This window comes from Pseudophryne corroboree, chromosome 7 (assembly GCF_028390025.1).
Source record: "Pseudophryne corroboree isolate aPseCor3 chromosome 7, aPseCor3.hap2, whole genome shotgun sequence".
NCBI lineage: Eukaryota > Metazoa > Chordata > Amphibia > Anura > Myobatrachidae > Pseudophryne > Pseudophryne corroboree.
In genome coordinates, this window is record NC_086450.1 from 103,938,543 (window position 1) to 103,952,046 (window position 13,504).

Genomic DNA, 13,504 nt, shown 5'->3' on the forward strand with positions numbered 1-13,504 from the left:
GCGCCGTGGACAATCCAAACGGCAGCGTCTGAACTGATAGTGACAGTTCTGTACCAGGAACCTGAAGTACCCTTGGTGAGAAGGGCAAATTTGGACCTGTAGGTAAACGTCCCTGATATCCAGTGACATCATATCGTCCCCTTCTTCCTGGTTCGCTATCACTGCTCCGAGTGACTCCATCTTGATTTGAACGCTTGTATGTAAGTGTTCAAATATTTCAGATCTCACCGAGCCGGTTGGCTTCAGTACCACAATATAGTGTGGAATACTACCCCCTTCCTTGTTGTAAGAAGGGTACTTTGATTATCACCTGCTGGGAATACAGCCTGTGAATTGTGTGAGGGGGAGACGTCTCGAATTTCCAATGTACACCTGGGATATTACATGTAGGATCCCGGAGTTCCCTTGCGAGTGTTGCTGAAACTCTTGAGATGACCCCCTACCGCACCTGAGTCCGCTTGTACGGCCCCAGCGTTATGCTGCGGACTTGGCAGAAGCCGTGAGGAGCTTCTGTTCCTGGGAATGAGCTGCTTGCTGCAGTCTTCTTCCCTTTCCTCTCCCCCTGGGCAGATATGACTGGCCTTCGCCCGCCTGCCCGTATGGGGACGAAAGGACTGAGACTGAAAAGACTGTGTCCTTTTCTGCCAATATGTGACTCGGGGTAACAAAAGGTGGATTTTTCAGCTGTTGCCATGGCCACCAGGTCCAATGGACCGCCCCTTTATACGGCAATACTTCCATATGCCGTCTGGAATCTGCCTCACCTGACCACTGTCGTGTCTTCGTCTGGCAGATATGTACATCACATTTACTCTTGATGCCAGAATGCAAATATGCCTCTGCGCATCACACATATATAGAAATGCATCCTTAAAATGCTCTATAGACAATAAAATCCTGTCCCTGTCAAGGGTATCAAAATTTTCAGTCAGGAAATCCGACCAAGCCCCCTCAGCGCTGCACATCCAGGCTGAGGCGATTGCTGGTCGTAGTATAACACCAGTATGTGTATATACTGTTATGATATTTTCCAGCTTCCTATCAGCTGGCTCCTTGAGGGCGGCCGTATCTGGAAACGGTAACGCCATGTTTTTTTATAAGCGTGTGAGCGCCTTGTCCACCCTAAGGTGTGTTTTCCAACTCGCCCTTACTACTGGCGGGAAAAAGGGTATACCGCCCATGTCGGAGGAACCCCACGTATCATCACACACTTCATTTAATTTATCTGATTCAGGCAAAACTACAAGTAGTTTATTCCCACCCTACAAAATACCCTTATTTGTGGTACTTGTGGTATCAGAAATACGTAACACCTCCTTCATTGCCCTTAACATGTAACTTGTGGCCCTAAAGGAAAAATACGTTTGTTTCTTCACCGTCGACACTGGGGTCAGTGTCCGTGTCAGTGTCTGTCGACCAACTGAGGTAAATGGGCGTTTTTACAAGCCCCTGACGGTGTCTGAGACGCCTGGACCGATACTAATTTGTCCGCCGGCTGTCTCATGTCGTCAACCGGCTTGCAGCGTGTTGACATTATCACGTAATTCCATAAGTAAGCCATCCATTCTGGTGTCGACTCCCTAGAGAGTGACATCACCATTACAGGCAATTTTCTCCGTCTCCTCACCAACATTTTCCTCATACATGTCGACACACACGTACCGACCTACAGCACACACATACAGGGAATGCTCTGATAGAGGACAGGACCCACTAGCCCTTTGGGGAGACAGAGGGAGAGTTTGCCAGCACACACCAAAAGCGCCATAATGTATATAACAACCCTAGAAGGTGTTGTTTCTATATATGGGCTCTTAATATATAATTATATCGCCAATTTATGCCCCCCTTCTCTTTAACCCTGTTTCTGTAGTGCAGGGGAGAGTGGGAGCCTTCCTCACCAGCGGAGCTGGTCAGGAAAATGGCGCTGAGTGCTGAGGAGAATAAGCTCCGCCCCTTTCACGGCGGGCTTTTCTCCCGGTTATTAGGAAAACTGGCCTGGGTTAAATACATACATATAGCCTTAATGGCTATATGTGATGTATTTATTTGCCAAATAGGTATTTATATTGCTGCCCAGGGCGCCCCCAGCAGCGCCCTGCACCCTCCGTGACCGTGTCAGTGAGCCGTGTAGCAACAATGGCGCACAGCTGCAGTGCTGTGCGCTACCTCTCTGAAGACTGTGAAGTCTTCTGCCGCCTGTTTCCGGACCTCCGTTCCGCCGTCTTTCTTCAGCGTCTGTAAGGGGGATCGGCGGCGCGGCTCCGGGACGAACCCCAGGCTGACCTGTGTTCCGACTCCCTCTGGAGCTCAGTGTCCAGTAGCCTAAAACTTCAATCCTCCTGCACGCAGGTGAGTTGCAAGTCTCTCCCCTAAGTCCCTCGTTGCAGTGATCCTGTCGCCAGCAGGAATCACTGATTAGAAACCTAAAAAAAAAAACTTTACTAAACAGCTCCTTAAGAGAGCCATCCAGTTTGCACCCTTCTCGGACGGGCACAAAAACCTAACTGAGGCTTGGAGGAGGGTCATGGGGGGAGGAGCCAGTACACACCATGTGACCTAAAAAGCTTTTTAGATGTGCCCTGTCTCCTGCGGAGCCCGCTATTCCCCATGGTCCTGACGGAGTCCCCAGCATCCACTAGGACGTTAGAGAAATTTGGATTATACGGCAGACTCCTATCACAAATAGCCAGATGCACATAAGCGCTGTATTTTAGACAATACCTATGAATGGAAACTAGAAACCATTAGGTGCATGGGGTATTAATTCAGCACTAAGTGCTTCTATCTGTCACAAGTTTTGCCTCACACTCCATAGAGGTGCACAGGAAAACTTGTGATGTAGGTGCTAGCATAATTGCACAAGCAAGAATTGCAGTGACGCTTAGCAGCACATCACCAGCAACTGAATTCCCCCTGTTGTGTCTCATGATAAAAGTTGGAGTGTGCAGGTCACAACCATTGACTGCCATGGTCATCAGTTATGGAAGCAGCATGCATCACATTATTACACTCTATCTGTACAGGTGCCTTCACTAACTACAGACAGTTTGATCAAGTCCACAACTAGGAGAAAAGCACCAGCCTTTCTTGCTAGAGCAACAGGAAGCATAAGCATAATACAATTCTAATGTAGAACATTAAATCAAATGGTAATAAAGGACAGTAACAAATTATTGAATGTGTAGGAAGACTGAGCTGTAGCTGGGTGGGGTATGGGACTCCAGGTCAACACCTGAAATAGGTCGACATGGACAAAAGGGCAACATAAACAAGGTCGACATGGGTTTTTTATTGTTTTTTTTGGTGTTTTCTTCGTAGTGTGACCGGGAACCCCAATTAGTGCACAGTGTCACTTCGCTCCCCATGCTTCGGGCAGGTTACTGTGCCCAATTGTAGTCCACGTGGATCGTAAAGTATGAAAAACTTAAAAAAAAAATGTTAAAAAAATAAAGTGAAAAACTCATGTCGACCTTTTATCCATGTCAAACTACTGCAGGTGTCGACCTGGAGTCCAGATACAGGCTGGGAGAGGTGCCCATGGGGAAGGGGTAGGAGGACAGAGAGAGGCTGGGAGAGGTGCCCATGGGGAAGGGGTAGGAGGACAGAGAGAGGCTGGGAGAGGTGCCCATGGGGAAGGGGTAGGAGGACAGAGAGAGGCTGGGAGAGGTGCCCATGGGGAAGGGGTAGGAGGACAGAGAGAGGCTGGGAGAGGTGCCCATGGGGAAGGGGTAGGAGGACAGAGAGAGGCTGGGAGAGGTGCCCATGGGGAAGGGGTAGGAGGACAGAGAGGCTGGGAGAGGTGCCCATGGGGAAGGGGTAGGAGGACAGAGAGAGGCTGGGAGAGGTGCCCATGGGGAAGGGGTAGGAGGACAGAGAGAGGCTGGGAGAGGTGCCCATGGGGAAGGGGTAGGACAGAGAGAGGCTGGGAGAGGTGCCCATGGGGGAAGGGGTAGGAGGACTGTAGCTGGGAGAGGTGCATATGGGGGAAGGGGTAGGAGGACTGTAGCTGGGAGAGGTGCATATGGGGGAAGGGGTAGGAGGACTGTAGCTGGGAGAGGTGCATATGGGGGAAGGGGTAGGAGGACTGTAGCTGGGAGAGGTGCATATGGGGGAAGGGGTAGGAGGACTGTAGCTGGGAGAGGTGCATATGGGGGAAGGGGTAGGAGGACTGTAGCTGGGAGAGGTGCATATGGGGGAAGGGGTAGGAGGACTGTAGCTGGGAGAGGTGCATATGGGGGAAGGGGTAGGAGGACTGTAGCTGGGAGAGGTGCATATGGGGGAAGGGGTAGGAGGACTGTAGCTGGGAGAGGTGCATATGGGGGAAGGGGTAGGAGGACTGTAGCTGGGAGAGGTGCATATGGGGGAAGGGGTAGGAGGACTGTAGCTGGGAGAGGTGCATATGGGGGAAGGGGTAGGAGGACTGTAGCTGGGAGAGGTGCATATGGGGGAAGGGGTAGGAGGACTGTAGCTGGGAGAGGTGCATATGGGGGAAGGGGTAGGAGGACTGTAGCTGGGAGAGGTGCATATGAGGGAAGGGGTAGGAGGACTGTAGCTGGGAGAGGTGCATATGGGGGAAGGGGTAGGAGGACTGTAGCTGGGAGAGGTGCATATGGGGGAAGGGGTAGGAGGACTGTAGCTGGGAGAGGTGCATATGGGGGAAGGGGTAGGAGGACTGTAGCTGGGAGAGGTGCATATGGGGGAAGGGGTAGGAGGACTGTAGCTGGGAGAGGTGCATATGGGGGAAGGGGTAGGAGGACTGTAGCTGGGAGAGGTGCATATGGGGGAAGGGGTAGGAGGACTGTAGCTGGGAGAGGTGCATATGGGGGAAGGGGTAGGAGGACTGTAGCTGGGAGAGGTGCATATGGGGGAAGGGGTAGGAGGACTGTAGCTGGGAGAGGTGCATATGGGGGAAGGGGTAGGAGGACTGTAGCTGGGAGAGGTGCATATGGGGGAAGGGGTAGGAGGACTGTAGCTGGGAGAGGTGCATATGGGGGAAGGGGTAGGAGGACTGTAGCTGGGAGAGGTGCATATGGGGGAAGGGGTAGGAGGACTGTAGCTGGGAGAGGTGCATATGGGGGAAGGGGTAGGAGGACTGTAGCTGGGAGAGGTGCATATGGGGGAAGGGGTAGGAGGACTGTAGCTGGGAGAGGTGCATATGGGGGAAGGGGTAGGAGGACTGTAGCTGGGAGAGGTGCATATGGGGGAAGGGGTAGGAGGACTGTAGCTGGGAGAGGTGCATATGGGGGAAGGGGTAGGAGGACTGTAGCTGGGAGAGGTGCATATGGGGGAAGGGGTAGGAGGACTGTAGCTGGGAGAGGTGCATATGGGGAAGGGGTAGGAGGACTGTAGCTGGGAGAGGTGCATATGGGGAAGGGGTAGGAGGACTGTAGCTGGGAGAAGTGCATATGGGGAAGGGGTAGGAGGACTGTAGCTGGAAGAGGTGCATATGGGGAAGGGGTAGGAGGACTGTAGCTGGGAGAGGTGCATATGGGGAAGGGGTAGGAAGACTGTAGCTGGGAGAAGTGCATATGGGGAAGGGGTAGGAGGACTGTAGCTGGAAGAGGAGAATATGGGGAAGGGGTAAGGAGGACTGTAGCTGGGAGAGGTGCATATGGGGAAGAGGCAGGACGCCTGTAGCTGGGAGAGGTGCATATGGGGGATGGGGTAGGGGGACTGTAGCTGGGAGAGGTGCATATGGGGGAAGGGGTAGGAGGACTGTAGCTGGGAGAGGTGCATATGGGGGAAGGGGTAGGAGGACTGTAGCTGGGAGAGGTGCATATGGGGGAAGGGGTAGGACGACTGTAGCTGGGAGAGGTGTACATGGGGAAGGGGTAGGAGGACTGTAGCTGGGAGAGGTGCACATGGGGAAGGGGTAGGAGGACTGTAGCTGGAAGAGGTGCATATGGGGGAAGGGGTAGGAGGACTGTAGCTGGGAGAGGTGCATATGGGGGAAGGGGTAGGAGGACTGTAGCTGGGAGAGATGCATATGGGGGAAGGGGTAGGAGGACTGTAGCTGGGAGAGGTGCATATGGGGGAAGGGGTAGGAGGACTGTAGCTGGGAGAGGTGCATATGGGGGAAGGGGTAGGAGGCCTGTAGCTGGGAGAGGTGCATATGGGGGAAGGGGTAGGAGGCCTGTAGCTGGGAGAGGTGCATATGGGGAAGGGGCAGTAGGCCTGTAGCTGGGAGAGGTGCATATGGGGATGGGGCAGGACGCCTGTAGCTGGGAGAGGTGCATATGGGGGAAGGGGTAGGAGGACTAAGCTGTAGCTGGGAGAGATGTATACGGAGAAGGTGTAGCAAGACTGAAGCTGGGACAGAATCAGACATAGCTGTCCAGAAATCCCACGTGGCCGTGAATGGGCAGAGTCCTATGTGTAATTCTCGCAGGCTCACGGAGTGCACATACAGGGCTGACCGGTGCCCGCCTGGAAGATCTCCGGGCTGGGTACCAACCAGTGTGCGAGGATGATAGCAGGCCTCATGTGTATCTTACAGACACGCTTCCGGGCCTATCCGCCGCGGGCCAACCGGGACTATGACACCGCTGCTTCACCCCGGGCCCCCCGCATCCAGCATGCCGCCGGCACACGGCTCCCCCTCACCTGAGCACGCTGCTGCTTGCCTCCCGGATAATAATGAACGTAGCACACACGCAGTAGCAGGCCGGTCGTGGCGACTGAATGACGCGCTAATTTAAAGGAAGGACCGGCTCAGCACCGCCCCCTCCCGGCACGCCGTGGCCGGCACATGCGCGGTCCTCTGAGCCCTGGAGGTCACCTGCTGCTGAGCCGCTACTTCCGGTTTCCTTCCAGGGCAGGCTAGGCAGTGGGCTCGGAATGATTATGGTCGGCGTTTGTCTCTGGGCGGCTACGGGTGGGCTGCAGCGCCGTGTAGTGCGGTGTGCACCAGGAGTAGTCGGGGTAGTAGAGCAGCAGAGGGGAAGGAGCAGGCTGCAGTGTCAGGCGGGTCACAGGCTGCAGAGCCCGAATGCTGAGATGTTGGTCTCGCGTTAGAAGTTAGAACAGTTGAAAATAAATGTTTATGAGTTAAGGAGTCATGTGTAGTGTTGTATTTGGTTCTTGTGTCCTCATAGTAGAGTGCTGTGTGATTTGGGCCATGTTTCCTGCTAGAGGCACCTATTCTGTTTAATGAGATTTTCTCTAACGTCCTAGTGGATGCTGGGGACTCCGTAAGGACCATGGGGAATAGACGGGCTCCGCAGGAGACATGGGCACTTTAAGAAAGAATTTAGATTCTGGTGTGCTCTGGCCCCTCCCTCTATGTCCCTCCTCCAGACCTCAGTTTGAATCTGTGCCTGGACGAGCTGGGTGCTGTTCAGTGAGCTCCCCTGAGCTTGCTGTAAGAAAGTATTTTGTTAGGTTTTTTATTTTCAGGGAGCTCTGCTGGCAACAGACTCCCTGCATCGTGGGACTGAGGGGAGAGAAGCAGCCCTACTCTCTGAAGATAGGTCCAGCTTCTTAGGCTACTGGACACCATTAGCTCCAGAGGGATCGTACACAGGATCTCACCCTCGTCGTCCGATCCCAGAGCCGCTCCGCCGTCCCCCTCGCAGAGCCGGAAGACAGAAGCCGGGTGAGCATGAGAAGCAAGAAGACTTCGAAATCGGCGGCAGAAGACTCCGTTCTTCACTGAAGTAGCGCACAGCACTGCAGCTGTGCGCCATTGCTCCCACACACACCTCACATACTCCGGTCACTGTAAGGGTGCAGGGCGCAGGGGGGGGGGCGCCCTGGGCAGCAATTGGGACCTCTTTGGCAAAAGTTTAACATATATACAGTTGGGCACTGTATATATGTATGAGCCCCCGCTAAGAAAATGTATATTTAAGCGGGACAGAAGCCCGCCATCGAGGGGGCGGGGCTTCTTCATCAGCACTCACCAGCGCCATTTTTTTTCTCCACAGCACCGCTGAGAGGAAGCTCCCCAGTCTCTCCCCTGCAGATACACGGTAGAAGAGGGTAAAAAGAGAGGGGGGGGGGGCACATAATTAGGCGCAAAAATCATTATAAACAGCAGCTACTGGGTTAACATTAAGTTACTGTGTTATTCCTGGGTTAATAGCGCTGGGGGGTGTGCTGGCATACTCTCTCTCTGTCTCTCCAAAGGGCCTTGTGGGGGAATTGTCTTCAGATGAGCATTCCCTGAGTGTGCGGTGTGTCGGTACGTGTGTGTCGACATGTCTGAGGTAAAAGGCTCCCCTAAGGAGAAGATGGAGCAAATATGTGTGTGAGGGGTGTCTCCGTCGACAACGCCGACACCTGTTTGGATATGTGTAATTAAGCGCTCAGGTGAAATTATTGCACAAAAGATTAGAGAACAGACAGGGAATCTACCCATGTCTGTCCCTATGTCGCAGAGACCTTCAGAGTCTCTCAATGCTCACTATCCAAAATAATAGACACTGATATTGACACGGAGTCTGACTCCAGTGTCGACTACGATAATGCAAAGTTACAGCCAAAATGGCAGGAAAGTATTCAATATATGATTATTGTAATAAAAGATTATTTGCATATCACTGATGACTCATCTGTCCCTGACACAAAGAAACACATGTTTAAGGATATATATTGGTAGATGCTCAATTAGCTTAGTGATATCATTCAGGTGCTCGAAAGGGAGGGGTATTTCTAAGCAAGAAAAAAAGCCATTTGTTTCCCCCAGCACCCTGAATGATAACCGTAACCAGATTTAAATTCCACATAATAATAGAATTCAGAGATCTTCGTTACACATATTTGCGCAAATGTGTGAATAAGCCCCAAAGCCGCATCAAGGCGTCTCTGTATATTTGGGGTCCCTAGCGCTATATCTAGGTGCAGGGTGTGGCACCCCAAAACACCAGCATAAGCCAGAAAGCCCAGCGTAGCATACCAGTAAAAAAACTATAGTGTTAATAAATTAGTATTTAGGAAGCCGAAGCTATAGAGAAAGTGATACAAAAATTAAATGCAATTAAAATTAGTGATGTGCACCGGACATTTTTCGGGTTTTGTGTTTTGGTTTTGGATTCGGTTCCGCGGCCGTGTTTTGGATTCGGACGCGTTTTGGCAAAACCTCACCGAAAATTTTTATGTCGGATTCGGGTGTGTTTTGGATTCGGGTGTTTTTTACAAAAAACCCTAAAAAACAGCTTAAATCATAGAATTTGGGGGTCATTTTGATCCCATAGTTTTATTAACCTCAATAACCATAATTTCCACTCATTTCCAGTCTATTCTGAACACCTCACACCTCACAATATTATTTTTAGTCCTAAAATTTGCACCGAGGTCGCTGGATGGCTAAGCTAAGCGACACAAGTGGCCGACACAAACACCTGGCCCATCTAGGAGTGGCACTGCAGTGTCAGGCAGGATGGCACTTCAAAAAAATTGTCCCCAAACAGCACATGATGCAAAGAAAAAAAGAGGCGCACCAAGGTCGCTGTGTGACTAAGCTAAGCGACACAAGTGGCCGACACAAACACCTGGCCCATCTAGGAGTGGCACTGCAGTGTCAGACAGGATGGCACTTCAAAAAAATTGTCCCCAAACAGCACATGATGCAAAGAAAAAAAGAGGCGCACCACAGGTATAGAATGTAGATTGATAGTATACTTAATGACGACACAGAGGTAGGTACAGCAGTGGCCTTCCGTACTGCTATATATAGTATACTGGTGGTCACTGTGTCAGCAAACTGCAAAACTAAAATGCACCACAGGTATAGAATGTAGATGGATAGTATACTTAATGACGACACAGAGGTAGGTACAGCAGTGGCCTTCCGTACCGTACTGCTATTATATATAGTATACTGGTGGTCACTGTGTCAGCAAACTGCAAAACTAAAATGCACCACAGGTATAGAATGTAGATGGATAGTATACTTAATGACGACACAGAGGTAGGTACAGCAGTGGCCTTCCGTACTGCTATATATAGTATACTGGTGGTCACTGTGTCAGCAAACTGCAAAACTAAAATGCACCACAGGTATAGAATGTAGATGGATAGTATACTTAATGACGACACAGAGGTAGGTACAGCAGTGGCCTTCCGTACCGTACTGCTATTATATATAGTATACTGGTGGTCACTGTGTCAGCAAACTGCAAAACTAAAATGCACCACAGGTATAGAATGTAGATGGATAGTATACTTAATGACGACACAGAGGTAGGTACAGCAGTGGCCTTCCGTACTGCTATATATAGTATACTGGTGGTCACTGTGTCAGCAAACTGCAAAACTAAAATGCACCACAGGTATAGAATGTAGATGGATAGTATACTTAATGACGACACAGCGGTAGGTACAGCAGTGGCCTTCCGTACCGTACTGCTATTTTATATAGTATACTGGTGGTCACTGTGTCAGCAAACTGCAAAACTAAAATGCACCACAGGTATAGAATGTAGATGTATACTATACTTAATGACGACACAGAGGTAGGTACAGCAGTGGCCTTCCCTACTGCTATATATAGTATACTGGTGGTCACTGTGTCAGCAAACTGCAAAACTAAAATGCACCACAGGTATAGAATGTAGATGGATAGTATACTTAATGACGACACAGAGGTAGGTACAGCAGTGGCCTTCCGTACCGTACTGCTATTATATATAGTATACTGGTGGTCACTGTGTCAGCAAACTGCAAAACTAAAATGCACCACAGGTATAGAATGTAGATGGATAGTATACTTAATGACGACACAGAGGTAGGTACAGCAGTGGCCTTCCGTACTGCTATATATAGTATACTGGTGGTCACTGTGTCAGCAAACTGCAAAACTAAAATGCACCACAGGTATAGAATGTAGATGGATAGTATACTTAATGACGACACAGAGGTAGGTACAGCAGTGGCCTTCCGTACCGTACTGCTATTATATATAGTATACTGGTGGTCACTGTGTCAGCAAACTGCAAAACTAAAATGCACCACAGGTATAGAATGTAGATGGATAGTATACTTAATGACGACACAGAGGTAGGTACAGCAGTGGCCTTCCGTACTGCTATATATAGTATACTGGTGGTCACTGTGTCAGCAAACTGCAAAACTAAAATGCACCACAGGTATAGAATGTAGATGGATAGTATACTTAATGACGACACAGAGGTAGGTACAGCAGTGGCCTTCCGTACCGTACTGCTATTATATATAGTATACTGGTGGTCACTGTGTCAGCAAACTGCAAAACTAAAATGCACCACAGGTATAGAATGTAGATGGATAGTATACTTAATGACGACACAGAGGTAGGTACAGCAGTGGCCTTCCGTACTGCTATATATAGTATACTGGTGGTCACTGTGTCAGCAAACTGCAAAACTAAAATGCACCACAGGTATAGAATGTAGATGGATAGTATACTTAATGACGACACAGAGGTAGGTACAGCAGTGGCCTTCCGTACCGTACTGCTATTATATATAGTATACTGGTGGTCACTGTGTCAGCAAACTGCAAAACTAAAATGCACCACAGGTATAGAATGTAGATGGATAGTATACTTAATGACGACACAAAAGTAGGTACAGCAGTGGCCTACTGTACCGTCCGTAATGCTATATATTATATACTGGTGGTCACTGGTCAGCAAAACTCTGCACTGTACTCCTCCTATATAATATTATACTGGTGGTCCCCAGTCCCCACAATAAAGCAGCACACTGAGCACAGATATGGAGTGTTTTTCAGGCAGACAACGTATACTGGTGGTCACTGTCAGCAAAACTCTGCACTGTACTCCTGCTATATAATACAGCTGCTCCCCAGTCCCCACAATTAAGCAGTGTGAGCACAGATATATGCAGCACACTGAGCACAGATATGGAGCGTTTTTTACAGGCAGAGAACGGATAACTGGTGGTCACTGATCAGCAAAACTCTGCACTGTACTCCTCCTATATTATACAGCTGCTCCCCAGCCCTCCCCACAATTAAACAATAGTGCACAGCACAATCAAGTTCAACAATAACGGAGAGGACGCCAGCCACGTCATCTCCCTAACATTTCCAATGCACGAGTGAAAATGGCGGCGACGCGCGGCTGCTTATATAGAATCCGAATCTCGCGAGAATCCGACAGCGGGATGATGACGTTCGGGCGCGCTCGGGTTACCCGAGCCATACGGGAGAATCCGAGTATGGCTCGGACCCGTGTAAAAAGGGTGAAGTTCGGGGGGGTTCGGTTTCCGAGAAACCGAACCCGCTCATCACTAATTAAAATAGAGAAATAGTGTTAAAAAATTAATAAGTGAAAAGTGTTAATAGAATGTAAGGGTATGCCACACTAAGGCCATCCAGCTCAGCCAGTCCAGAGGCACCACACCTCACACCTCCATTACCCCAATCTGGGTCTAAGATTAACCAGCAAGGAGCCACATGATAATGGCTCCTTACTACAATATGTCTAAGCTAAGAGCTACCTACCTTGGAGCAACCCCATAATGCTCCATGTGGCATGTCAGGGCCTGCACCTCCTCCTAATGCAGGAACGGGAGAGGTTCCTGCATTAGGAGGAGGTGCAGGCCCTGACATGCCACATGGAGCATTATGGGGTTGCTCCAAGGTAGGTAGCTCTTAGCTTAGACATATTGTAGTAAGGAGCCATTATCATGTGGCTCCTTGCTGGTTAATCTTAGACCCAGATTGGGGTAATGGAGGTGTGAGGTGTGGTGCCTCTGGACTGGCTGAGCTGGATGGCCTTAGTGTGGCATACCCTTACATTCTATTAACACTTTTCACTTATTAATTTTTTAACACTATTTCTCTATTTTAATTGCATTTTATTTTTGTATCACTTTCTCTATAGCTTCGGCTTCCTAAATACTAATTTATTAACACTATAGTTTTTTTACTGGTATGCTACGCTGGGCTTTCTGGCTTATGCTGGTGTTTTGGGGTGCCACACCCTGCACCTAGATATAGCGCTAGGGACCCCAAATATACAGAGACGCCTTGATGCGGCTTTGGGGCTTATTCACACATTTGCGCAAATATGTGTAACGAAGATCTCTGAATTCTATTATTATGTGGAATTTAAATCTGGTTACGGTTATCATTCAGGGTGCTGGGGGAAACAAATGGCTTTTTTTCTTACACATGTTTAAGGGGAAGAAAGCTGAGGTAAATTTCCCTCCTCTCATGATGAAAAAGAGCGGGAATCTCCAGACAAGAGACTGCAGTTTCCCACAAAGACTTCTCAGGGAGTATCCTTTCCCTACTAGGGCCAGGATACGATGGGAATCTTCCCCTAGGGTGTCACGTTTGCCCAAAAGGTAGCCCTGACTTAACAGCTATCCTCAGGGATCCTGCAGATAGCGTGCACATTCTGGTACACTACTCAGACCGGCGATTGTGTCGGCATGGGTTTATAGCGCTGTAGCAGCGTGGTCAGGTACCTTATCAGCAGAGATTGAGACCCTAGTATGTATAATATATATATATATATATATATATATATATGTGTATATATATATAGATA

The 13,504-nt window shown here is 49.5% G+C and overlaps 1 protein-coding gene across 1 annotated transcript in view; it reads right to left on the reverse strand.

The window, feature by feature from the left end:
- Positions 1-6,737, reverse strand: part of SSB (small RNA binding exonuclease protection factor La) — a 53,360-nt gene extending 46,623 nt beyond the window's left edge. The window contains exon 1 of the mRNA XM_063933506.1: positions 6,607-6,737. The gene's annotated coding sequence lies outside the window, so the exon portion shown is untranslated. The remainder of the gene's footprint in view (positions 1-6,606) is intronic.
- Between the last annotated feature and the right edge of the window lie 6,767 nt (positions 6,738-13,504).